The sequence below is a fragment of the Lissotriton helveticus genome, chromosome 11 (genome assembly GCF_964261635.1).
Source record: "Lissotriton helveticus chromosome 11, aLisHel1.1, whole genome shotgun sequence".
In the NCBI taxonomy this organism is placed as follows: domain Eukaryota; kingdom Metazoa; phylum Chordata; class Amphibia; order Caudata; family Salamandridae; genus Lissotriton; species Lissotriton helveticus.
In genome coordinates this window covers 1,094,007,838-1,094,033,189 of record NC_136072.1, presented here as the reverse complement: position 1 = coordinate 1,094,033,189, position 25,352 = coordinate 1,094,007,838, and the positions used below count along the sequence as shown (strand labels likewise).

General features: G+C 40.6%; 1 protein-coding gene across 13 annotated transcripts in view; it reads right to left on the bottom strand.

Moving 5' to 3' along the window:
- The window catches only part of DEPDC5 (DEP domain containing 5, GATOR1 subcomplex subunit), a 578,923-nt gene that overhangs the window by 494,492 nt on the left and 59,079 nt on the right, over positions 1–25,352 (bottom strand). For 6 of the 13 annotated variants that reach the window (XM_078667735.1, XM_078667738.1, XM_078667739.1 and 3 more), the window contains exon 1: positions 19,575–19,695. The exons of 4 other annotated variants lie outside the window; for them this stretch is intronic. The gene's annotated coding sequence lies outside the window, so the exon portion shown is untranslated. Of the gene's footprint in view, positions 1–19,574; positions 19,696–25,352 lie in introns of those variants that run through there. 3 more of the 13 variants (XM_078667741.1, XM_078667745.1, XM_078667743.1) reach the window with 2 other exon arrangements.

Below are 25,352 nucleotides of genomic sequence, written 5' to 3'. Positions count from 1 at the left end.
AGTATATCACAAACATGTCGCTCAGTGGTAATAAAAGGCCTCTGCCCACTTCCCATCTGCATACACAGTGGAGGGCGGACTTGAGCTCCTAGACGATGTGGTGTGGATGAAGGCTAAAATGGCGCGGCAATGCTTGGCGATGTCATCTAGACTCTGCCTGATCCAGTTTAAATTTCTTCATAGAATCTACTAAACTCCAAAAAGGTTATGGAAAATAGAGTTGAAGGAGAGAGTCAATCCCGGTTATTTATACACATCACATGCAAATGGCCCTGCATCCAACCACTTTGGAAATATGTGCAGCAAACACAGTTGATTGCAAGTAGCATCCCAGAAATTCTCATGTCCATGATCGTCTTACTGGGAATACAGGACGAATCAGGGGACCCAGAAGGGCTCAAACACTGATTGGGCATGGATGCCAAATTGCAAAATGCAATGTCGCCGTGCTCCAGCAACTAACTCAGAGGGATGGATCACTGTGTCACCCTCGAGAGAAGGGTCTGCAAGACCCAGGAAATGGCAGGCATGCATTTCCTTATCACGGAAGCATGAAGGCACAATTTTTGGTGTGCTGATGTGTGACCAGGTGCATCAGATGAGGAGGCCTGGTGTAGTCTGGGATGTTTAGAACTGATAATTGGTACCCTTACAGATGATGTAAAGGATCCTATACAAGATGTGACTATGTTTTTCAGGCCTTTCTTTACTCAATATTACCATGTAAATGTGGACCAGATGCTGGCTGTCAATGGTTTTGTACCCTTTCCTTTTACGTGCATAGAACCAAATAAAATATAAATAAAAATATTACTTAAAAACATATATTAAAGAGGGGAAAATACAGATGTTTCAAAAATATATAAACATATTGGTGGATATGAAGAAGATATGGGGGAATCAATCAACCAGAATCATAAGAGGAAGATAAAGAGCCGAGATAAAATAGCTTTAGAAAACTGGAGGTATCTAGAGTAGAATGGCCTCTATTGTGAGAGATGAAGAACCGAATTATCTCAATGAACGTGAGAGGAAACAATTTGGGGAGAAAGGGAATAGCCCCCAATCTATAAGACTCATCTTTCTGGGATATTTAGCTGGAGCAACAGGATGACTGCCCTACACAACCCTCTGCTCATGTAAGACAGGATGGCCTAATAATATTTGTTGTGCTTGGTACTTGGACCAAGACACCTGCATAAAAAGAAGCCTTGATTAAACAAAAATAAACAAAAAAAGGAGGTACGGGACTCTCAACTGATCACTAAAATCCTCCAAACCAAGACTGGTACAATTTTTCCAAGATCAATTGGTGACACTTTTACCTCATGGGACCTTCACAAGAGGTTCTGCACGAAATTAGTTTTTTATATATATATTGATGTGCAACAATATCGACTTCAGAATATCACTTACCACTATATTTTCAGGGTTGGTTAATAAAGGCAGTGTAGATTTACTGTTCTTAACTCAGCATCTACTTACCTTGATAAAATAAATATGTATATATATATACATATAGATGAAAAGTAACAAACAGTAAATCTACGTTTACTTATATATACTTACCTTGAAGATGTAGTGGTAGTCGGCACTCTGGAGTTAAAATTTTTGTAGGTTAATATTTTGTGCCTTGATATATTGTCATACAACCTGAAAGGGTGGAAATGACAGTTTGTTGCCCGCTGCTACTGATTCAGTTTGAGCGAGGAATCAATTAGGTCCACATTGCAAGGACCCGGTTAATTCATTATTTTTTTGCCCATCTTCCTTTTCATTGTGCACTTGCTGTAATATATCAGGTTTCTGAAAGATTGTATTTTAAAATGTATTCTGCTTTAATATGCTTTCACTGGCTGAGGTAGTATTGTTAGATGTTTCTACATAGCTCTGCCAAAAAGCCAGGCTATGTTTCAACCAGATGACTGACTTATCTCATGCATTATATCCTCTGGAGGACAGTTTTGAACTCTGTTCCTAGTTAGGAACTTTATTACAATGCAACTTTCAGAAAGCTACAGGCAAGACAGACCTTTTACTGCATCCGTTTACAAGGCCACATAGTACTGTGCAATTGAACAGTCACAGGGATACAGTGTGAGTGGTGAAAGGTAAAGCTAACATCCGTCCAATCACCAGGAGGATGCACAACATAGTGCAGATTCCTTGTGTATCAAGGATTATTTATTCTGGAAAGTGCTCAACACTGCCACCTTGGTACTGATGATAAAACGCAGGAATTTAGTTATTGAGCTGGAAGTTGTCTTATAATAAATTGCCGATTCAGAATGGTAACATGGGATATTAAGTATTAAGATCATCCTGTCCTGGTACAGGAAGATCACATTGTGAACGTAAATAATCATTCTCACTCCTCTAGCCCAGGCTATTGTCTGCCGCTTTTACTGGCCGCAGTACCTTAGTGACGCACAAGGAGCTTGTGAAAGCAAAATGGAAGGCAGGTGGGCTCTCGTATTGCTTCCACCAATGCAAACCAAAATGACATACTGTGTGGCACAAGGAACAGTTAAAATAAGCATACTGCTGGTCTTTGGGGACAAGTAAGTCCTGTGGCTGCAGTATATCTTGCAGAAGAAAAATTCCTTACAGACATAGGTCCTACCTAGCTTTATTCTGAATCCAAGAACTATGTTCAGAACCTATAGCTAATCTGTGACCTTTGCCCCGATCAACCTACAAGGACACTCTCCCTCGTACTTTTAGAAAGGAGAAACTCTTAAAGGAAGCAACTTGCCTGTGGATCCTCTGTATTATCCAATGTAATCTCTCAACAGAAAGAACGGTTCCAAATTTTAATCCCAGTACAGGAGTGCCTATCTACCTTATTGCCAAATTTATAAATAAAAAAACGTGGAAAACTGTAAGATAGGCAATGTGACCCCTTTCTGCGCCAGTTGTGGAGACAACTGTAGATATGGATGAGGAATTTATTTTCATCAAAGATTGCTCAAAAAAGCTACGCTCCATTATTAAAATATAAAAGAGAAATGATGTGAAGGTCCAAAAAGAGTTCTTCGTTTTCTTTATGAAGCTACTTCTGAAGAACATGCCCTGGGTCTGTATAGGCCGTCCAAAACAAAATATGAACCAATATTCGGTTACTCTGCTGCAACAAAATAGCTTACATTGTTGAAGAGACGGATTTCTGATTTAGTTCACCTTTGTGGACTGAGAATCATTAATATGGAGGCAATTGACCATTCATTCAACTGCAGGATATTTGCTAGCAGTCCAGTTGGGTCTCTGATCCTGCCTGATAATGCATCTCTCCACTTTCTTCGTTCTCAAACATATTCGGACAACAAAAAAACAGGCACATGGAATAGTTTCAGCCAAATCGTGTTAATCCTTAGAGGTCCCTTTGAGTAGTATTTCATGTCGATTGGTCCTGGCTGAGAAAAGTTCAAATGGTATCACCAAATGCAATTTTTAAGATTATTTGGTGACTCCCTGTAAGTTTCAATCCTCTCCCCAACTACCGGCCTTGGTACTGCCAGATATGACAAATCTATAATGTGCATGAGTTTGTGTCTGCCAGGATGATGTAGGCCTGTTGAAGCTCTTATTCATGTTGAATGATCTAAGCACTTCAAACTAGGATGTCTCTCGGCTCCGGCACAATCAACTATGAATAGGCGAGAGAAACAGGGCAGCGAAGGGTGAAGATGGCTGTGATACTGATGACTGATCAAGCTCCTGTTCTTTCACCCGGTGAGGAGTTTAAAAGCTCCTGAGGTCCCTAGTGAGTGAGGATCAGCCCTGCAAAATCCTGCACCATCACAGCAGCTGACAACAGACTGTGCTACTCCTGGATCCTCGCTGCATTACTACACTGGTTGCTGACACTGGGACAGGCAATATATTGAGGCAAAGCCATACACTATTATTAGTGGCTTTCTAACAGCTGTGTCTCACTTCCCCTCAAGGCTGTAAAGTCAGCAGCCATGGCGGACAAGTGGTAAGGAGGAGGTCTTTAAACCACGAGGGGTGAGAGCCAGGAATAATGCATATTAATCAATGTGGGTTTTTGAAGTGTGCTACTCACCCATGAGGGTCTCAAGACACGGGGGGGTTCGAACAGCACCGTGGTCATCCGAAGAACCAGGTCTTGAGATCCTTTTTGAATAGGTGCTGTGTCGGGTTTCATCTGATGCAGAGGAGGTGTCCGTTCCAGGTCTTGGCCGCGATATAGGAGAAGGCTCTGCCACTCGCTCTAGCCCTGTGGATGCGGGGGACCGTGGCCAAGGCTAGGCCGGCAAAGCTGAGGTTTCTCTTGGGGGGGTGGAAGGAGATTCTTTTGTTATGGTATTGGGGTCTGGTGTTGTAGAGGGCTTTGTAGGCGTGTGTGAGCAGTTCGAAGTTTATTTTTTTTTCTACTGGGAGCCAGTCGAGATCGCGGACATGTTGGGTGATGTGGTCGTGTTGTGGAATGTCGAGGATGAGTCTGGCTGCAACGTTCTGGACAGTTTGGAGTTTGCGGAGGAGTGTGTTGTTGATTAGAGTGTAGATCGCATTTTCGTAGAAGCATGTGGATGATACAGCGTTGATCTGGCGGTTCATGGTGAGCGAACGGTAGAGTATGATGCAGAGGTTGTGAACGTGGCCCGTAGTGGTGGGTTGGTGGGTTTCCGAGGGCAGGGGGCCACCAGGTGTGGTCCCATGCGGAGGGGGTGGAGCCAAGGGTGAGTACTTCTGTTTTCTCCAATTAGAGCTTCAGGCAGATACTGCTCATCCAGGTTGCAACGTCCTTCATCCCTTCTTGGAAACTGTGCCAGGTGATGTTGGGTTCCAGATTGGGCGGACACTCCTGAATTCAGTCAACACATCACATACTGACAAAAAGCAAAATATTGAATTTGCTGTTGATCCATTGGTGGGGGAAATTGGAAACACTGTCTGGAAAGGGGAGTGTAGTGTGGAGATAGAAGAGGGACAAAATAAGATCAAGGTCCAGTAGCTACAGAGACAAAAGAAGAAATCCGAAATGATGATGCAGAAGATTAACACTTTTAAAGGCTGTGCAATACAGGAACTGTCCAGATTGGAGGGTAGGATTTAACACCTGAACAATATGAGAAGAGAGGAAATGCTTTAAGTTCGGATGGGTGGGAGTATGTGGGTGTCTGTTCATTGCCCAGATGGCAATAAACAAAGTTTGGTATTGCACTCATTTGTTCAAAATTGTATTTCAAATTAATCAATTTTCCATATGTCGTTGGTGCATAGGTAGGTACCCTACTGAGCATTTAGGGTATGTGGTATATCAGGACATGCGTGTTCTGTGACTACAGGACACCCTCCTACTTTGCACTCCTTTTTACTTTTCAAACATGGTAACTCCAATTGTGTAAGTATCAAATCATACTGTTTATTTAAACATTCTTTTGTAGCGAGTGTTCATTTGAGAATTGTATTTCATTCATACACATTTACATGTTCATCTTGTCATCCCAATGCATTTCAAGCATAATGCTCTTCTTCAGGGGATTTGTTTAATCTGAAATTATAATACACGAAATAAGTACCTGAGATAATTTTACCCAACAGTTCTAAATTATCCAATCTTCACATTATACATGATTTATCGTACTGAATACTGTGCTTTCTCTGTACCTTATAACCCCTGCTGAACTAATCGTTTATATCGTCACTCATGTAACCTAGTGCTTTTAGCCCTTATATATCTGTGCCACAGCTTGTTTTAGTGATCGGAACTCCACCCAGTTGCCCTTGTTTGTATCAAAATTACTCACAAGCCTTCATTTCCAAAGTCGTTCGCACTCTGTAAATTAATAAACAATCCGGTGTAAGGTTCAATTCACCTTGTCTTAATACAGATGCATAGCGCACTTGTAGGTATTATGTTTCAAAGCACTCCTCTTACCCGGTGCGTGTTGCTGCCTCTCTCCCCTCGCTACTCTGGCGTGCGTCGCTCTGGCCCTGTTTCCCTGTACACCTCTATGACCTTGTTCCGATCACGTGACCGCAATAGCGGTCGTGTATACCTTCCCTAATGTTTCGCTCTGGTGTTGTCCTAATGTAGCAACAGCAACTGGTGTATATGTTAATTGCTAAAAGACTATTACATTTATACAGGAAACGACATTATCAAAATTACACAGTTCAAATATAATGTGCGTTATTTATCTTTTAAAGGATCCCTATACATATCAAAAAATCATTGTATCCAAAAAGAATAACATTTGTCTATAAAAAGCAATTCAGATCTAATCTTTCATTAAGCCCCTTTGGCTGTGTGGTACATAAAAAATTAATCCAAAACGCTTCTCTCCTCAGTAACTGATTATCAATGTCCTTTCCCGGAATGATTTTCACAGTCTCCAATATGCAAAATTTCAATTGGCTCGCATTGTGGTTTGCTTGATTAAAATGGGTTGCCACAGAGGATTTGGTATTTTTCAAGCGTATGTTGCTTTTATGTTCTATTATGCGAGTTTTTATTTTCCTTTTGGTTTTTCCCACATAGGATAATCCACAAGGGCATCGCAATAGATATATCACGTTCTCTGTGTTACATGTTCCAGTTACTTTCAACTGTATGGGAGTGCCTTTGGTTGGATGGTTGATAACGTTCCCTTTGATAATCGCTGAACAATTTCCGCAATTATGGCAAGGAAGTGTTCCATTGTGTTTCACAGCTTCTTGTGTCGGTTGATTTAATAGTTCTTTGAGATTCTTAGTTCTCTCATAAGCAAAAATTGGAGGTGCAGAAAAAATTCCTTTGAAATCTTCTTCTTGTGCGAGTAAAGGCCAATGGTTGCGAATGATTTTTTTGATTTTAGTGCTTTTCGTGGAGAATTTTGACACGAATACGCATCTTTTTTCATCGCTTTTAGTTGCTGATCTTAACAAGTGCTGACGCTGTAATTTGTCTGCTCGATTAGCTGCAGATTCCAAAATGGGATCAGGATATCCTCTCTTTTTGAATTTCTGAAGTGTCTCTTGTTTGTGTTTGAGATATAGTTCATTTGTTGATGCTATTCGTTTTATTCTTAGGATTTGTGAAAATGGCAGGTGGTGTTTAAGTGAAGGCTGATGAAAGCTGTTATAATGTAATAAGTTATTTCTGTCTGTTTCTTTAGTATATACACTTGTTGTGATTTCACCATCTTTGTTAGTTAGCAATACGTCCAGGAATGACAATTCTTTGTTACTCATGATACTCGTGAATTGTATTCTTGCCTCTATTGTGTTCAATTGGTCTATGGCTTCCTTTAGTGTGGTTTCAGTGCCTCTCCATAAGACGAAAATGTCGTCAATGTATCTTTTATATACTATTAGATTTTCCTTCCAGATTTCATTCTCTAATATATGTTGCTCCTCAAATTTGTGCATAAAAATGTTTGCGTAGGTAGGCGCGGCACAATTGCCCATGGAAGTTCCAGAAGCTTGTATGTAAAATTTGTCTTCCCATTTGAAGTAGCTGTGGAACAGCGTAAAGTGTAACAACTCCATTATGAATATTTTGAGATCTTCTGTTTTGTTTTCCTGCATAAGTAAACTTTCGACTGCGGATATACCTTGATCATGAGGGATTGATGTATATAGAGACTTTACGTCTATACTTGCCATAATCATCTCTTTCGTGAAGTCACTTTTCCGTTCTTCCAATATGTTTAAAAAATGTGTTGTGTCCTTCAAATAGGTTGTTGTGTTCTGGACAATATTCTGTAGATGTTTATCTATATACTTTCCAATGGGTTCATGTATAGACCCTATAGTAGATACTATCGGTCTCAACGGAGGGTGGTACAGATCTTTATGGACTTTGGGAGTCATATATATGTAAGGAACACTTGGGTTATCTGTGATAAGGTATTCCTTTTCTTTTTGTCCGATGGTTCCTTTAGTGATTGCATTCTCAATTATGTTGTTTAAAATTTTCATGAACTCTCTGGTAGGATCCATAGTCATAATAGTGTAAGTATTTGGATCTTGGACGTGTTCTTCTACTTTAGACAGGTAATAGCTAGTATCCATGATAACAAGAGCTCCGCCCTTGTCTGCTTGTCTGATGGTGATTTGCGGATTGTTCGCTAATTTCTTTAGAATGTTTCTTTCTCGAACAGTCATATTGGATTGTTTAGTTGCTGGTTGTTTGAATGTTTCTTCGATTTCAGTAATGACTATTTTTTCAAACGCGTCTAATACCTTGTGGCTCACTGGTGCCATGTATTTACTTTTACTTCTTAAGCCCAGTAGTGTATTTTCTCTCGGTGGATTGATAATTGGTTCAATAACGTTATCAAAAAAATGTCTCAATCTTAAAGATCTTAGAAATTTGTATAAACTGACTTTAGTTTCTAGGAAGTTTGAATGGTACGTTGGGACGTACGATGTTCCTTTTTGTAATGTATTGATTTCTTGTTGAGTTAATTGTTGGCTGGATATGTTGATGACTAAATTTTCAGGACTCGACTCCTGGTGCTTTGAGCTATCGTTTTTCGTTCTACTTGTTTTTTTGCTCCTCCTGGTTCTGTTTGGGGTGCTTGGCCTGCCTCTAAAAAATCTTTCCGTTGAGCTTGACCTGTGGTACTTGTACTCGCTTGGGTTTCAGTATTTTGGTTCGTTGGTTCTATTGCCGGACCTACTCTAGGTCTTCGATCATATGTGTATCGTTTTTGATGTGAATCCTCAGATGATGTGTCATCGGTTGACGCATTTGGTTTTTGTTGTCGCCTTTTTGCGTAAATCTCAGCCCAAGAGTAAACTTCTCCTAGTCGATAGTCTGTAGTGTCTCTCTTAAACTTCCTTAATTTTCTGTCATTTATTTCTTTAGTGTATTCATCTAATTTTTTGTTGGTGTCTTCCAAGATTTGTTCCCATTCATCTTTGGTTGTTGTTTTAACTAATTCATCTCTCACCTGGTTAACTTCCTTTGTTAAATCATCTATCAGTTTTGCCAATTCTTCAACTATGAGTAATATCAAATCCAATGAACATTTATTAAGAATTGCTTGCCAGCGTTCGGTAAATCTTGCGTTGTTCTTACATAACGTTGATTTGAGGGCGATCCTTAAGCCACGTGGAATGCGTAGCGCTTTGTGGTATTTAATGAGCGTACTTGCGTGTAGTTTTTGGTTTATGATCCTTTTTGATATGTATAGCAACTGTTTTAGGGTTGATTCTTTGGATACGGTACTTGGTATTATTTCCTCAGTTTCCCCAATTAAAGAGTAAATACGGCTGGTGTCCTCCTCTGAGAACACTAGGGTTTCTGCTCGATGTTCTGTTGTATGGGCGATTTCTGCAAACTGCATGTTGATCAAAGTTTTTCAATGTGTTTCAATGTCGGTGCTAATACTCTGTGGCTCAGTGGAAAATGTCAATAAACAAAGTTTGGTATTGCACTCATTTGTTCAAAATTGTATTTCAAATTAATCAATTTTCCATATGTCGTTGGTGCATAGGTAGGTACCCTACTGAGCATTTAGGGTATGTGGTATATCAGGACATGCGTGTTCTGTGACTACAGGACACCCTCCTACTTTGCACTCCTTTTTACTTTTCAAACATGGTAACTCCAATTGTGTAAGTATCAAATCATACTGTTTATTTAAACATTCTTTTGTAGCGAGTGTTCATTTGAGAATTGTATTTCATTCATACACATTTACATGTTCATCTTGTCATCCCAATGCATTTCAAGCATAATGCTCTTCTTCAGGGGATTTGTTTAATCTGAAATTATAATACACGAAATAAGTACCTGAGATAATTTTACCCAACAGTTCTAAATTATCCAATCTTCACATTATACATGATTTATCGTACTGAATACTGTGCTTTCTCTGTACCTTATAACCCCTGCTGAACTAATCGTTTATATCGTCACTCATGTAACCTAGTGCTTTTAGCCCTTATATATCTGTGCCACAGCTTGTTTTAGTGATCGGAACTCCACCCAGTTGCCCTTGTTTGTATCAAAATTACTCACAAGCCTTCATTTCCAAAGCCGTTCGCACTCTGTAAATTAATTCATCAGCCTTCACTTAAACACCACCTGCCATTTTCACAAATCCTAAGAATAAAACGAATAGCATCAACAAATGAACTATATCTCAAACACAAACAAGAGACACTTCAGAAATTCAAAAAGAGAGGATATCCTGATCCCATTTTGGAATCTGCAGCTAATCGAGCAGACAAATTACAGCGTCAGCACTTGTTAAGATCAGCAACTAAAAGCGATGAAAAAAGATGCGTATTCGTGTCAAAATTCTCCACGAAAAGCACTAAAATCAAAAAAATCATTCGCAACCATTGGCCTTTACTCGCACAAGAAGAAGATTTCAAAGGAATTTTTTCTGCACCTCCAATTTTTGCTTATGAGAGAACTAAGAATCTCAAAGAACTATTAAATCAACCGACACAAGAAGCTGTGAAACACAATGGAACACTTCCTTGCCATAATTGCGGAAATTGTTCAGCGATTATCAAAGGGAACGTTATCAACCATCCAACCAAAGGCACTCCCATACAGTTGAAAGTAACTGGAACATGTAACACAGAGAACGTGATATATCTATTGCGATGCCCTTGTGGATTATCCTATGTGGGAAAAACCAAAAGGAAAATAAAAACTCGCATAATAGAACATAAAAGCAACATACGCTTGAAAAATACCAAATCCTCTGTGGCAACCCATTTTAATCAAGCAAACCACAATGCGAGCCAATTGAAATTTTGCATATTGGAGACTGTGAAAATCATTCCGGGAAAGGACATTGATAATCAGTTACTGAGGAGAGAAGCGTTTTGGATTAATTTTTTATGTACCACACAGCCAAAGGGGCTTAATGAAAGATTAGATCTGAATTGCTTTTTATAGACAAATGTTATTCTTTTTGGATACAATGATTTTTTGATATGTATAGGGATCCTTTAAAAGATAAATAACGCACATTATATTTGAACTGTGTAATTTTGATAATGTCGTTTCCTGTATAAATGTAATAGTCTTTTAGCAATTAACATATACACCAGTTGCTGTTGCTACATTAGGACAACACCAGAGCGAAACATTAGGGAAGGTATACACGACCGCTATTGCGGTCACGTGATCGGAACAAGGTCATAGAGGTGTACAGGGAAACAGGGCCAGAGCGACGCACGCCAGAGTAGCGAGGGGAGAGAGGCAGCAACACGCACCGGGTAAGAGGAGTGCTTTGAAACATAATACCTACAAGTGCGCTATGCATCTGTATTAAGACAAGGTGAATTGAACCTTACACCGGATTGTTTATTAATTTACAGAGTGCGAACGACTTTGGAAATGAAGGCTTGTGAGTAATTTTGATACAAACAAGGGCAACTGGGTGGAGTTCCGATCACTAAAACAAGCTGTGGCACAGATATATAAGGGCTAAAAGCACTAGGTTACATGAGTGACGATATAAACGATTAGTTCAGCAGGGGTTATAAGGTACAGAGAAAGCACAGTATTCAGTACGATAAATCATGTATAATGTGAAGATTGGATAATTTAGAACTGTTGGGTAAAATTATCTCAGGTACTTATTTCGTGTATTATAATTTCAGATTAAACAAATCCCCTGAAGAAGAGCATTATGCTTGAAATGCATTGGGATGACAAGATGAACATGTAAATGTGTATGAATGAAATACAATTCTCAAATGAACACTCGCTACAAAAGAATGTTTAAATAAACAGTATGATTTGATACTTACACAATTGGAGTTACCATGTTTGAAAAGTAAAAAGGAGTGCAAAGTAGGAGGGTGTCCTGTAGTCACAGAACACGCATGTCCTGATATACCACATACCCTAAATGCTCAGTAGGGTACCTACCTATGCACCAACGACATATGGAAAATTGATTAATTTGAAATACAATTTTGAACAAATGAGTGCAATACCAAACTTTGTTTATTGACATTTTCCACTGAGCCACAGAGTATTAGCACCGACATTGAAACACATTGAAAAACTTTGATCAACATGCAGTTTGCAGAAATCGCCCATACAACAGAACATCGAGCAGAAACCCTAGTGTTCTCAGAGGAGGACACCAGCCGTATTTACTCTTTAATTGGGGAAACTGAGGAAATAATACCAAGTACCGTATCCAAAGAATCAACCCTAAAACAGTTGCTATACATATCAAAAAGGATCATAAACCAAAAACTACACGCAAGTACGCTCATTAAATACCACAAAGCGCTACGCATTCCACGTGGCTTAAGGATCGCCCTCAAATCAACGTTATGTAAGAACAACGCAAGATTTACCGAACGCTGGCAAGCAATTCTTAATAAATGTTCATTGGATTTGATATTACTCATAGTTGAAGAATTGGCAAAACTGATAGATGATTTAACAAAGGAAGTTAACCAGGTGAGAGATGAATTAGTTAAAACAACAACCAAAGATGAATGGGAACAAATCTTGGAAGACACCAACAAAAAATTAGATGAATACACTAAAGAAATAAATGACAGAAAATTAAGGAAGTTTAAGAGAGACACTACAGACTATCGACTAGGAGAAGTTTACTCTTGGGCTGAGATTTACGCAAAAAGGCGACAACAAAAACCAAATGCGTCAACCGATGACACATCATCTGAGGATTCACATCAAAAACGATACACATATGATCGAAGACCTAGAGTAGGTCCGGCAATAGAACCAACGAACCAAAATACTGAAACCCAAGCGAGTACAAGTACCACAGGTCAAGCTCAACGGAAAGATTTTTTAGAGGCAGGCCAAGCACCCCAAACAGAACCAGGAGGAGCAAAAAAACAAGTAGAACGAAAAACGATAGCTCAAAGCACCAGGAGTCGAGTCCTGAAAATTTAGTCATCAACATATCCAGCCAACAATTAACTCAACAAGAAATCAATACATTACAAAAAGGAACATCGTACGTCCCAACGTACCATTCAAACTTCCTAGAAACTAAAGTCAGTTTATACAAATTTCTAAGATCTTTAAGATTGAGACATTTTTTTGATAACGTTATTGAACCAATTATCAATCCACCGAGAGAAAATACACTACTGGGCTTAAGAAGTAAAAGTAAATACATGGCACCAGTGAGCCACAAGGTATTAGACGCGTTTGAAAAAATAGTCATTACTGAAATCGAAGAAACATTCAAACAACCAGCAACTAAACAATCCAATATGACTGTTCGAGAAAGAAACATTCTAAAGAAATTAGCGAACAATCCGCAAATCACCATCAGACAAGCAGACAAGGGCGGAGCTCTTGTTATCATGGATACTAGCTATTACCTGTCTAAAGTAGAAGAACACGTCCAAGATCCAAATACTTACACTATTATGACTATGGATCCTACCAGAGAGTTCATGAAAATTTTAAACAACATAATTGAGAATGCAATCACTAAAGGAACCATCGGACAAAAAGAAAAGGAATACCTTATCACAGATAACCCAAGTGTTCCTTACATATATATGACTCCCAAAGTCCATAAAGATCTGTACCACCCTCCGTTGAGACCGATAGTATCTACTATAGGGTCTATACATGAACCCATTGGAAAGTATATAGATAAACATCTACAGAATATTGTCCAGAACACAACAACCTATTTGAAGGACACAACACATTTTTTAAACATATTGGAAGAACGGAAAAGTGACTTCACGAAAGAGATGATTATGGCAAGTATAGACGTAAAGTCTCTATATACATCAATCCCTCATGATCAAGGTATATCCGCAGTCGAAAGTTTACTTATGCAGGAAAACAAAACAGAAGATCTCAAAATATTCATAATGGAGTTGTTACACTTTACGCTGTTCCACAGCTACTTCAAATGGGAAGACAAATTTTACATACAAGCTTCTGGAACTTCCATGGGCAATTGTGCCGCGCCTACCTACGCAAACATTTTTATGCACAAATTTGAGGAGCAACATATATTAGAGAATGAAATCTGGAAGGAAAATCTAATAGTATATAAAAGATACATTGACGACATTTTCGTCTTATGGAGAGGCACTGAAACCACACTAAAGGAAGCCATAGACCAATTGAACACAATAGAGGCAAGAATACAATTCACGAGTATCATGAGTAACAAAGAATTGTCATTCCTGGACGTATTGCTAACTAACAAAGATGGTGAAATCACAACAAGTGTATATACTAAAGAAACAGACAGAAATAACTTATTACATTATAACAGCTTTCATCAGCCTTCACTTAAACACCACCTGCCATTTTCACAAATCCTAAGAATAAAACGAATAGCATCAACAAATGAACTATATCTCAAACACAAACAAGAGACACTTCAGAAATTCAAAAAGAGAGGATATCCTGATCCCATTTTGGAATCTGCAGCTAATCGAGCAGACAAATTACAGCGTCAGCACTTGTTAAGATCAGCAACTAAAAGCGATGAAAAAAGATGCGTATTCGTGTCAAAATTCTCCACGAAAAGCACTAAAATCAAAAAAATCATTCGCAACCATTGGCCTTTACTCGCACAAGAAGAAGATTTCAAAGGAATTTTTTCTGCACCTCCAATTTTTGCTTATGAGAGAACTAAGAATCTCAAAGAACTATTAAATCAACCGACACAAGAAGCTGTGAAACACAATGGAACACTTCCTTGCCATAATTGCGGAAATTGTTCAGCGATTATCAAAGGGAACGTTATCAACCATCCAACCAAAGGCACTCCCATACAGTTGAAAGTAACTGGAACATGTAACACAGAGAACGTGATATATCTATTGCGATGCCCTTGTGGATTATCCTATGTGGGAAAAACCAAAAGGAAAATAAAAACTCGCATAATAGAACATAAAAGCAACATACGCTTGAAAAATACCAAATCCTCTGTGGCAACCCATTTTAATCAAGCAAACCACAATGCGAGCCAATTGAAATTTTGCATATTGGAGACTGTGAAAATCATTCCGGGAAAGGACATTGATAATCAGTTACTGAGGAGAGAAGCGTTTTGGATTAATTTTTTATGTACCACACAGCCAAAGGGGCTTAATGAAAGATTAGATCTGAATTGCTTTTTATAAACAAATGTTATTCTTTTTGGATACAATGATTTTTTGATATGTATAGGGATCCTTTAAAAGATAAATAACGCACATTATATTTGAACTGTGTAATTTTGATAATGTCGTTTCCTGTATAAATGTAATAGTCTTTTAGCAATTAACATATACACCAGTTGCTGTTGCTACATTAGGACAACACCAGAGCGAAACATTAGGGAAGGTATACACGACCGCTATTGCGGTCACGTGATCGGAACAAGGTCATAGAGGTGTACAGGGAAACAGGGCCAGAGCGACGCACGCCAGAGTAGCGAGGGGAGAGAGGCAGCAACACGCACCGGGTAAGAGGAGTGCTTTGAAACATAATACCTACAAGTGCGCTATGCATCTGTATTAAGACAAGGTGAATTGAACCTTACACCGGATTGTTTATTAATTTACAGAGTGCGAACGACTTTGGAAATGAAGGCTTGTGAGTAATTTTGATACAAACAAGGGCAACTGGGTGGAGTTCCGATCACTAAAACAAGCTGTGGCACAGATATATAAGGGCTAAAAGCACTAGGTTACATGAGTGACGATATAAACGATTAGTTCAGCAGGGGTTATAAGGTACAGAGAAAGCACAGTATTCAGTACGATAAATCATGTATAATGTGAAGATTGGATAATTTAGAACTGTTGGGTAAAATTATCTCAGGTACTTATTTCGTGTATTATAATTTCAGATTAAACAAATCCCCTGAAGAAGAGCATTATGCTTGAAATGCATTGGGATGACAAGATGAACATGTAAATGTGTATGAATGAAATACAATTCTCAAATGAACACTCGCTACAAAAGAATGTTTAAATAAACAGTATGATTTGATACTTACACAATTGGAGTTACCATGTTTGAAAAGTAAAAAGGAGTGCAAAGTAGGAGGGTGTCCTGTAGTCACAGAACACGCATGTCCTGACATTGCCTAGATGGAACACCAACTGAGGATATCAATGATGTGCCCAAGGGACTACTGGGGTTTCGAGATGAGATGGAATTTTGACTAGGGAAGAACACTCTGTGAATCTCTTCTGAAAAGAGTAAAGGCTCCACAACAGGCAGCGGTTCAGTGATGGTGCCCTTGAAATTCATTGACGAGAGGGAAAAGACTCAATGAATGAAGCAGAGCAGAACATAGTGAAGCTGATCGAAGACAAATTTGTGTTCTTTCCTGATCTTATTATGTGTCCCTCTCAAGGAAGATAGCACTCATGGAAGACCCTCATTCGCTGGTACCAAAGGGGGTGACGGCATCAGTGAGATTCCCTGGCAAGTTGAAGTTGGAACATTGGGGAGGAGATACTTATCTACACAAGTGGGAACCAGTATTGTGTTGGTTTTTTTTACTTTGGAACCTTGCAATTAACAGGGATTGCTCTTGATGTTCTGCACTGTGAGGGGCGCTTGCCGAGGTTTGGAGTCTGGGTTAATGAATGTGGGCAGGGAAGGCATGTGTGATGGGGTTCTTGTTCCTTCTTTTCTTTTTTCTACCTACATGTTGACTGTATTCCTCTGCATGCTCTCTTTCACCGTGTGGGCTCAGTTGACTTTTTTTCTGAATTTTCTTATAATGAAGTTTGGAATATTGTTAACATGGTTCTCTCAGCAGAGGATAAAGTTGCAAGACTGACTGATGGCGAAGTTTTGTGAATCTGAATGTTCCGCTTGTGCTTAACGAATAAAAAATAAGCTTGAAAAAGTGAGCAAAAATCAGACCATTGCTCCATGTATCAATGGACAGGAAGCATGGCTCCAGTACTTAAACAAAAATCGCATCATTATAGGCAAATCCCTCAGGGCCTGGTGCACACACCGTTTGTCTGTGAAGAAGTGCTGCTTATTACCTAAAGAAAGGCACCCCAAAGACTGAGTAAGGTATGATTTTTCCAAGATTAAAGTTTAATGAGTGAGGCCGTAATCTCCTTTTACGTAATGCAAATATGAAATGGCCCCATAAAAGGTACAAAATCCTGACTCATCCCCCAACAGCTATTGACATAGAACACTTTCTGCAGCCCAACTAAGATTGCTCTACATAAATGCAAACAGATATCTAGATTTTTTTTATTCATAAAAAAGATTTTTATTTTCTTTATTGCGTTCTTACAGAGCAATAGACAACATAAAACATTCAGCAATTATGTTAAAATAGAGAAGGTGGTGATGTAGAGTTACAAGTTTAGAGGAGACAGTAGACTCTAAACAGGTTCAAGGATATATGATGGATTTCATGGACGAAAGAGGAGGGGGGAAGTTTGGATGGACAAAGTGACAAAGGAGAAGAGAGAAGTTGTTCGAGAGGAAGCAGAAGATAAAACAAACACAGGGGCAGGTTGATGCATTCAATCAGGGTAAAGCTTAAACAAATTGAGTGGACAGGCGTTCCATTGGTAAGATGAAGCACCAGACCAGGCTTGATTGGCCCATTTGGGAGTATTTCTTTTTTTATTTGTGTTTCCTGCCTTAGTTATATAAACTTTTCACATTCTTGTTGGCATCAGTGCCGGCTGTGAAATGTTAAAAGTGGCAACGTGTAGTCACCTGTTCCCATATTGCACAGAAAGAGTGAACACCAGTCTGTCCTGATAGTTGGGGTTGGGTCAACCCCACATCCCTCCCCACAACTCAAGAAAACTTTGCAAAATGGCAAGCAATGCCGTGCATTGTAGAGTACATTTTGCTAAAGAAAATTGTTACAAAAGTTCAAATTTAGTCTACGCGATTTAAAGGTTTTAAAAGGAGTCGAACACTAATGTTTAACCAATGCAGGTCTGCCACAATAGGCATTCCATTATGTTTCTTTGCTTGATGATGTAGACTTGGGGTTGGAGACATATTGACACTTTATTGATAGGAGGCTTTAAACATAACACAAGTATTAACTAATCTGGTACATGATGTAGCAAAACTATTGATGAGTGAAACACGACAATGGCAAGTATATATATAGGTAAGTATAAGTCACTGTACTTAATTGAGTGACAGTATGCTTTCACTGCAAACTTGAACTCCCTGCAAAATCTAAAAGAAGCTTGCACCCTCACAAAGTGGACATCTGAAAGATGTAATTGATTCCCCTCGGAACCAAGCTTTTATGTTTAGATGATGGTTTATCGGCTAACAAATCCCTGTTTCCTCACCTACCCTGTAGATACACTTCTAGTCCCTAAACGGATTGGTCAGGTTCAGCGAAAGACTTGCTTGGCTTATTATAATTTTCGCTTAACTAGGCGTGCACACGTTCTCCTCTACTGCCTCACACCTCCTGCGCGTCCTTTCTCCCCATCAAGGCTGCACTGGTGCATTCAGCCACAGGTAGAGGAGAGGGGGAGGGCTGAAGGTTGTGGGAGGGTGGCACAGTTAATGTCTGCAGAGACCAGATGTGGTAAGGAGTTCACGTAATATCTCGAAATAGCCAATCACCCCTCAGCAGTGATCTATGTGCAGATGTACCAGAAAGAAAAGAGCTATCATTGAGATTCTTAAAAATGTTCAATGAGTCAACAATAAGCCTCAGAAACATTACTGATTCCTAAAGTAGGCACCGCAGTATTTTTAAAATGCTACATAACCCAACCAGAAATAAGGAATTAGAGTCCCCAGTGAGGCATCCCTGAAACCCTGAATGACATGACGGTGAGCCCTGAATGGGACATTACTTCTCCCACAATGAAACATCAGTAAATTATCAAAGCATCATCATTTTGCGTTAAAACTTTGTTGACTTTACGCACTTTCATCTGTGAATAGTATCAATGAGTATTAGTTCTAAGCAAGACAACACCGAGCCCACGAAATATCAATGAGCCTTAAATTAGACTGAACTCCGTGAAAACACAGAACACTCAATAAGTAATGTCTGAACCATTAAGAAAATGCTCTTGAGTACTCACTTAGACATTTCAGCAGCTTAAGGAAGAGGAAGCAGAGGGTCTAATTACAATGTTAAGGAGGGGACGAGGGTGCCCGGCCAGAAGGAGGATTTAAGATAAGGCGAATGTAGTGTGGCCTGCCAGGATCCATTGGGCGTTCCCTCACATCTGGTGGGGCAGAGGGAGTTGCGACGCCAGGCACTACAGGGCGCGGCACTCCCTCAAATCAGTCACAGGTTGCACACACTACAAAATATGCAAGACATTTAGAGCTGTCCCAGGTAAGTTACAGTTTAAGCAGTAAAGGTCAAGGCATAATGGCTGGAGCAGCCCAATGTAATGCTCAACAAACCAGGTTCTGGGCTAGCGGAAAGATCGGCCACCCTGGATTCAGGGCAAAACACTTCCCCGGCGTGCCTAGTAATATAATGAGCAGAAACTCCATAAGAGTCAGGAAAAACAATGACGAGGGAAAGAACCCTCCACGGGAATAGACAAAGACAAGAAGCCCTAGGGGCAAAGTCGCCAAATTATGGAATTAAGCACATCACATCCCAGACCATCTTTCCATTTAAGTTGACCACCTGTCCGCTACTTACACGGACCGTTTGTGACTACTGCTTAATGTCCAGCGTCCATCGTTGATCTTTGAACAGATGCCATTTGTAAATAATTGTTAACACTTCCGGGTTGCATGACAACCAATCCCACGGTTTAACATATTTCGGCCGTCGTCTGAAAGGGGTAGTGCTAGATTGGCGCATTGATTGCACCCTAGCCAATCATAGTGTGCTGTACAGAAGTCCGGTGTGCTTATTGGCTGTAGATCCTGCGTGCCTTCGTCAGACCCTCCCACGGTCGGAGGTTGCTTCCCAGTTTGGAGCGTGCTGGGCTTTAGTCAAAATAAATGTCAGACAAGTGACAGCTTGTCTCTGGGTCTGTGGGCTGGGCCAGATGATGGCGCTGGCGCCCGTTATTTTGGATAATAGGGCACGGGGGCGGTGCGGAACAAGGGCGCTACGGGGCCCGGTACTAGTGTACTCTGTGGCAACTGTTTTACGCACATATGGCATTTCTAGCAGGTAATGAAGAAGGTTATTCCGTTGGTTATGCTACATTCGTTGGTTTCATTTACATCCTCCTGCTACGTTGACTGCTCGCTCGACAGGTCTCTGTGTAGAAACATTATTTTCAGAAATGTCACACTTTTCTGACATTTTTGTTTCCTTCTCACCCTATATCATTTCTCGTCTCACTCTCCTTTTATTTATTTATTTATGCGTTTTTATATAGCGCGGACTTTACCCGAAGGTGTCAGAGCGCTTCACAATAGGAACAGAACTGATACATGAGAACATTACAAGTGAGCAAAATACAAAAGCAAACGTTACATTAAATGACGCAAAAATGACAATCGTGAGCCAACAAAATACAAGAGGTGGCAAACGGTGCATTACAAAAGTGACAATCGTGAGCCAACAAAATACAAGAGGTAACAAACTGCATTACAAAAGTGACAATCGTGAGCCAACAAAATACAAGAGGTAGCAAACGGTGCATTACAGGAGGAAAAAGTGACGTGTGCAGGTTACAAAAGCGTACAAAATAAACAGAGGTAAAATACAGTAATATAGGAGGACACTCAAGCACAAGATCAAACGTTACGTAGGCACTGGTGGCACTTGTGCAGGTATCAAAACAAACAAATTTAAGAGGTAGAAAACAGTGTGTTAAAAGAGAAAGTGACGGGTGCATGTTACACATGAGTCCCAAACACAGGTAGGATAATACTGCAATAAATGGCAAACTCTCAAACCACAAGAACACATTGGGAGGACACTTCCAAAGTCATGCAAAGTAGATTTTTCAATAATTAAAAGGGCTTCCTACAGATAAAAGAGAGGGCATGGATTACATTTGGAAGTGTCCTTGAAGGAGGAGAACTTTGAGGTCAGTTTTGAAGGCCTGGGAGGAGGTGGTGGTCCGGAGCTGAGGCGGAAGTGAGTTCCAGACTCTCACTGCACTGCCTGAAAAGGATTGGGCCATCGATCTTTCCTTCTTGAAAGTGGGAGGTTCCAGCAGTAGATTTTCCGCATTTCTTGATGGTCTAGAGCCTCCAGAGAGTTTCAGTTTATTCGCCAGGTAGCGCGGAGAGGAGGAGTGCAAGGCTTTTTGGGTGATGCAAGCAGTCTTGTAGATAGCTCTAGCCTCGATGGGAAGCCAGCGGAGGGTGGATAACATGGGAGTGATGTGGTCACTTCTTTTGGCCCCATAAATGAAACGAGCTGCCTTCCTCCATTGAACTTCCTACTTTCTTTTGTACTCCTCCCTTTCTCTCACTTTACATCTCTTTCGCTGCCTCCTTCCACCTCTCCTCTAATCTCATCCATGTCCCTGTGGACTCCTTCCTACCTTTGCCTCTCGCTTTTCTGTGCGTCTCGCCCCCTGCCCTCTCACCCTACCAGTACCCAGCGGTTGTAAATGGGTACAGCGGAGAGCACTAGGTTGAAAGAGATGTTACAGCAAACAAATGATAGAAGATGCTTAAATGGAAACATTCTCCCCCCAGTCAAAAGTTCTGGATTAAATCCATCATTCTTTTGCCCACTACGCCACCCCAGTTTGGACCCAGCCATATGCAAATCAGTCTTGACCCTGTGCCCCATGGGAACAGTCCAGACCGAACTGCCAGGCCAGTTCCTCCCTGGACCAGAAACAAGCATCCTGGGACCAGTTTCAGGGTATGTCACTCTTCTTCAGCCAGGCTAGCTTGAATCCAGTGGCACAGTGAGTAAGGGGTCCCACGTCTGGGCATACCCATCCCACTTAGGGCGTAAAGTGTTACAGCAACACATGATGGACGGAATGCTGACAAAGCAAACATTCTCCCCAGTCAAAAGATCTGGGTTAAATCCATAGTTCTTTTGCCCACTACACCACCCCAGTTTGGACCAAGTTATATGCAAATCAGTCTTGACCCTGTGCCCCATGGGAACAGTCCAGACCGAACTGCCAGGCCAGGTCCTCCCTGGACCGGAAACAAGCATCCTTGCCATACATTGGGTTGCTTCCTTGGTCTTCTTAATGTCATAGATACTGTGTACATTGTTTGCTTTATTGACATTGCCTAGGAGTTTTTGTCACTACCATTTAAGTCCCTGTCCTAGGAATTGAACTATCCATTGTTCAGGGGGTCCTTGTTTTTTCTCATTTACATTGTAGCCTACGCCAGAAGGAGCTCAGCAAAGCCAGCCCCCAAGCCTGTTACAAGAATAACAGGCCATGCACTGCTACTACCCTGCTCACTCTGCTCACACAATGGTAAAGAGCAATCCAGACAGCTGAGGAGGCGCTATAAATGTGTGACTTTGCATTTAGTGCAGTGATGCGGATCACCACACTGAACTGCATTAGTCTAACGCCTGATGCATGGTACTTGGCAGCGCTGCACCTGGCAGACTACTGGTGAAGGCTTAGCTCACAACTGCCAGGTTTCCAGTGCGACATAGCGGGCAGTAGCAACTCCTTTCACAGTCTGGTGACTGTTCATAGTTTGAGACCAGAATAGCAGTTTTTCCAGGCCTATTCTAGTTGAAGTACAAAATGAACCGATGATGGACTGGATGCTGAGCAATGCAAACATTTACCCCCAGTCAACAGATCTACTCCATATTTTTTTTGCCCACTACACCACCTCAATTAGGACCCATCAGGGAGGACATGGCTTTGGGAGGTTGGGCTGGACTGTTCCCGTGGGGAGCAGGGCAAGACTGATTTGCATAGGGCTGGGTCCAAACTTGGGTGACGTGGCAAGCAAAATAAAAATGGATTAAATCCAGATCTATGACTGGGGTGAGTGAAAAGTTTCAACACTCTGTCCATCATTTTATTTTGTGATGTTGCTATGCTAGGAGAAGAGCACATGAGTCTGGTGCTGCGACTGTGACCTCCACTGCTACATGGAGGAAGCTGGGCAGCCAGTCCCAGCCAGGGTTGAGAGAGGCTTGAATGTTGAGCGCAGTTTCAATCATACCGTAAGACAAAGCCTGTTTTTGACCTCTAATTTACCCCTGCTGATTGACAGGGCACATCCCTTTTTCCTTTGCACCCATGCAAATGTCATTCTGCATGGCTGACACACTTGATTGTGGAAAGATACCAGGAAACAGGATGGCCTTTGTTGCGAGGATTTATTGAGATACACGTCTTGTTTCAAGTCCAGTACAAATCATAATGCCCGCATCATTCTAACCTTCCAACAACCCCTAATTCAAATGATGCATGCATCAACATAGCAACTTACCAACACGAGATAGACATGAGTCACAGTCTTGTGCTATCACATGTAATAACACTAACATAACACATCTCCCTCTCTGTAAAAAAAAAAACCAAAAAAAATAAGATACATAAAAGTAAGGTAATGATAATAATCAAAATATAATCTATATTCATAGAATTGTAGATTCGTCTCCTAATCGTCACCAGTGTGGAAAGATACCAGGAAACAGGATGGCATTTGTTGCTAGGATTTATTGAGATACACATCTTGTTTCAAGTCCAGTACAAATCATAATGCCCGCATCATTCTAACTTTCCAACAACCCCCTAATTCAAATGATGCATGCATCAACATAGCAACTTACCAACACGAGATAGACACGAGTCACAGTCTCGTGCTATCACGTGTAATAAGACTAACATAACAGTAATAACGCATAATAATTTGAAATGCAAATTAGTCAATACACACTGTATTTTAGTGCAAAATGCACCTTCGCGTACATTTTAAGTGTGAGGATGCATTTAAACAGAAAACAGTGAACAGCAACCCTCACGTTGTGTTGTTTATGTGCATTCCCTGTAATTCTTTCCTGCAGATTACTGTGAATTGCTCCATTCAAAGTAAATTTTACCACAAACGGTGCATAATTACACAAAATGTCTTAATGGCATAGTTTCTAGAAGTTCACGTAATAAGCCTAACCTAGATTTCCCAAAATTACACATGTTATGCCAGCGGAATTTAAATTTCTCCCAGGCCCTTTGCATTCTGCATGGCACCGTAACACAGTTTGCACCCCTACACAGGTCGCATTCCGCATAGCACCCGTAGATGGGCTGCATTCTGCTTGGTACCTTATGCAGGTCACATTCTACATAGCACCCGTAGATGGGCTGCATTCTGCTTTGTACCATTATATGCCGGTCACAGTCTACATATCTCCCGAAGACGGGCTGCATTCTGCTTGGTACCTTACACCGATCACATTCAATTCAATTCAATTCAAGAATCTTTATTCGGTGATTAAAAAAACACCATAAAAGCACACTCAAATATACATAGTAAAAAGTCATTAAACATTTCATGATTCTTTGTACAAAAAATATACACCATAATACAACCAGATATCCATTATTGGCACTATTAAAAGTTACAGTAAAAACAATTCAATCTTCTCCTCTGGTGAGCCTTAAGCGGAGAGATACCTTGATAAAATTCAAAATGCTACACAGTGTTAACGGATCCGCAGCTGTCTGTAAAAATACTAATGCCTCCCTAGCGTGGACCAAATTAGCTTTTTTCAGGAGGTTTACAAGGTATCTACGTCTGGGCATTGAATAAAAAGGGCAGAGTAAAACAAAGTGAAGGTAGTCCTGCGGAGACCTATTGTCGCAGCCGCAGGACCCCTTCTCTTCAATTGACGTAGCAAAACCCGCTGGTGATGCCAACATAAATGGGAGTAGGTTCAGTCTGAAACGGCACATCAAGAACCTGTCCTGTGCATTATACATGAGGTACAAGTAAGGCTCCATACCTTCCCTGCTCTTCACCAGGAAATGGGCCCTTACTGTCTTTTTACACCCTTCAGCCTCATCTCTGCGTAGGTTTTTCCGCTCTAGAAAAATTCTCCCTACCTGCAGTTTGTTCTGGGCTACAATAGTTGTGGGGTGCGTAAACAAATTCCCAAAACCTAGCTCCTCCAAGGTATTCTTCACATAAAAGAGCCAGGGGATGCGCATACACTTGTCCCTCTCAAGACAGTCCAATAAAATTTCTCTGCTTAGTGTCGCATCGGGATTAACCCAGATTTTTAGCCAAGCAATAATGGGCCTCAATTTTATCAGATCTTCTATGTAGGGTCTGCCTAACTCCCTGTGGGCAATCATACCAGCAGTACTTTGTGGTACCCTTAAGAGCGATTTCAGATATTTATTTTCCTCTCGTTGGATACTAGTGGTATTAACAAAGCCCCATACTTCTGCCCCATAGATTACCTTGGAGCATGATATAGAGCTGTACAGGTTTATCACCTGTTCCGGGGACCATCTTCCTAGCCTCCTGCCATAGCCAGCAATTGCCCCGTTAGAAGCAA